This window comes from Gracilinanus agilis, chromosome X, assembly GCF_016433145.1.
Source record: "Gracilinanus agilis isolate LMUSP501 chromosome X, AgileGrace, whole genome shotgun sequence".
In the NCBI taxonomy this organism is placed as follows: domain Eukaryota; kingdom Metazoa; phylum Chordata; class Mammalia; order Didelphimorphia; family Didelphidae; genus Gracilinanus; species Gracilinanus agilis.
Window position 1 is genome coordinate 76,478,702 of NC_058136.1, and position 2,920 is coordinate 76,481,621.

Genomic DNA, 2,920 nt, shown 5'->3' on the forward strand with positions numbered 1-2,920 from the left:
TGTGTCTGTGGTGGAGATCTGACTTCAGGCCATGGGTCAGAAAAAGTCCATGGGGCATGGTACCTACCAGGGATCATTACGGTGTCAGTGTCAGTGAACACACTGACTTCTATCCTGAGACAGAGGGCCCCCTTGTTTCCCTAGAGCCTACATTTTCCAGGCTGATCAATTGTGACTTGTTCTATCTTCATAACATCCCAGAGCCGAGAAAGCAACCCATTTTAGTGAAGAATTTAAGGCTTCAGGAGGCATGTCAGAATGAGAAGGAGTTGTAGAACATAGAACCCACACGATCAGTCTCAGACAAGAGAATGGCTTCCACTGGTAGGAGGAGTTTCCTCATCTGGGAATTACCTGCAATTAGGAAGGAAGGGTAAAGAAGGGAGGGAGGAAGAAAAAAGAAGGGAACAAAAAGAGAAAAAGGAAAGAAGGAAGGAAAAGAAAGAAAAACAGAAGGAGGGAAGGAAGGAAGAGAAAGAAAGGATGAAAAAGGTAGGAAGAAAAAAAGAAAGAGAGGGAAGAAAGAGAGAAAGGAAGGGAAGAAAGAAGGGAGAGAAAGAAGGAAGGATTTTTAAGTACCTATTATGTGCCAGGCACTATTAGGCTAAGCACTTCACAATTATGTTTCTCCTTCAATCCTTACCACAGCCCTGGGAGGTAGGTGGTACTTTATCCCCATTTTACAGTTGAAGAAACTGAAGGAGACCTAGGTGAAGTGACTTGTTCAGGGTCACACTGCTAGCATGAATCTCAGGTTGGGTTTGTACTCAGGTCTTCCTGCTTCCAAAATCAGTGCTCTCTCCAATGTAACAGTGGGCCCACTTTTCTTTTATTAAGCTCATTCTCTTCATCTGTGAGTTGGTAGTAGCCAGCTCCCAGCTTGTACTTCCTCACTGGGTTGAAGAGGATGGGGGTGGGAGGCAGCCCATTTCCAACCTATAAAAATAGGGGCTTCTGTTATTTAGAACTCAGTTGCCCTGGGACCTTTGCATTATAATCTCTTAAATAACCTGCCTTAAATTTGTGGAACTTTGCTATATTATGATAGAGATATGAAGAAACCATTGAAGCTCCAAGGCCCTTTAACCCATTTTTACAGAGAAGGAAACTGAGGTCCAAGCTGGGGAAGTGACTGGCCCAGGGCCAGCCAGCTAGGAAGTGTCTGATTCAGCCTCCCAAGAAGCCAAATAGCTCTCCATGTTCTAAGTAACTGTCACCTTCCCCATCATTAATATGACCATCAGATATGAAATACTTACCAAGTTCCTGCTATGTGGAAGGCACTGCTGGGCACAGGAAACAGGAATATGGAATGTCACGAAAGTCCTAGGTGTGGTTTTAAGCTTTAATAAGAGCTTTTAATAGCTAGCATGTATCCAAGGTGCACTTTGAACCCAGGAGATGTGAATGTCCAGGCAAATACCAGCAGGCGGGGCAGCCATAGGTATGGGAGCCGAGGCCACAAGTCAGAGTGACTTGCTTGTCCTCGAGAAGACCCAGAGGGGCAAAAGATGGAAAAGGTCTTGTCAGAAGGGCAGTCTGCCAATGCAGAAAGCCCTAGAGTAGAGCTTCATTAGGGCAGAAGGAAAGAGATAATGCTGCCTTCCCCACTTAGACAAGGAGAAGGGAATAAAAATTAACTAAACACCACCATGTGCCAAGCATTGTGCTAAGCAGCCTACAAATATTATCTCATCTGACTGGCGTAAGGGAAGACCTAGGAAACTGGCAAGGCCAGAGAAGGAGCTAGTAAAAGGTCTCATCTCCCATATTTTGTAAGTGAACCAGCACTGCTGGAAGTGGCCCTGCCTTGGGATAGGTGATGGGAAAAGACCAACCATGGCTGGCCAGAAAGAACTAGACTAAGAGCTCTCCAAGAAGGACCTAGTCACACACCATACCTGTACCCAGGGGATGAGAAAGAATTAGTAGATCTATTCCAAAGGAAGACCTTGAGCTTCAGGCACCAGGATGGTACTGTAAATCTTGGCCCCCTAAAGAAAGAGCACACAAATCCCCTCACATATGTATGGGAGGTACACGTGTGGGCAATGTTTGGTGAAGAAATATGCACAAAGTAGCCCATGCCAGGGACCTATGTAGCCAGCTACAAGTATCCTCTGGCAAGGTCATTGGCGTCCACCATTATGGATCCCCTCCCTGCCCTCTAATGGGCACGTGGTCTCTGTTGAAGATGCCTTTTCTTTTGTGCTGGATAGTGTGTCCAATCTGTTTTCTGCTGGGTGCTGAGTCTCTCATCACTGAGTTGCTCTCTGCTTCCTTCAGCTACTCAATGCTGACTTGTCCCTCTCTCCTCCCATCCAATAAGGAATGGTATCTAAGAGGTCTCTTGAAGACAAACACAAACTATCAGCTCTTGTAGTCTATGGCCAAAGCTGAGTTCATTAATCCTCCAGACTTAATGAAGGGAAGCCAACAAAAGGCAGCTAAAAGCTCAGGGTAAGATTAAATCTATTCTTTTGACTGATGAATATTTGAAGTCCACAGTCCTAGACAACTATATGATTTAGGATCAGAAAATCCCTCATAATGCTTGCTTATTAAGCCCTGACAAAAATCCTGTGCCCTCAAAACTCTATCTAAAAAACCCACCACACAAGCTGTGTGGATGCTAGGACTATGAACCCCAACATCAAGGTTCTGTACTGTTATAATAAAATGATCAGATGCTCTTAAGATCCTCCAAACATAAATGAAATTGAACCACAATAAAAACTAACCAGTGAAGAGAAGGTCACTGTCCTCTGCCTTCCTGGTCTACATTCCAACCTTCATTATGGACATCTGCTGGCAACGAAGCCCTTAACTTGTATAAAACCTCTCCATCTCCTTCCTGGGGAATGGACACTTTCAGCTGTTTTCTTACTTGATTTCACTAGTTACCTCCCCACTTCAGCTG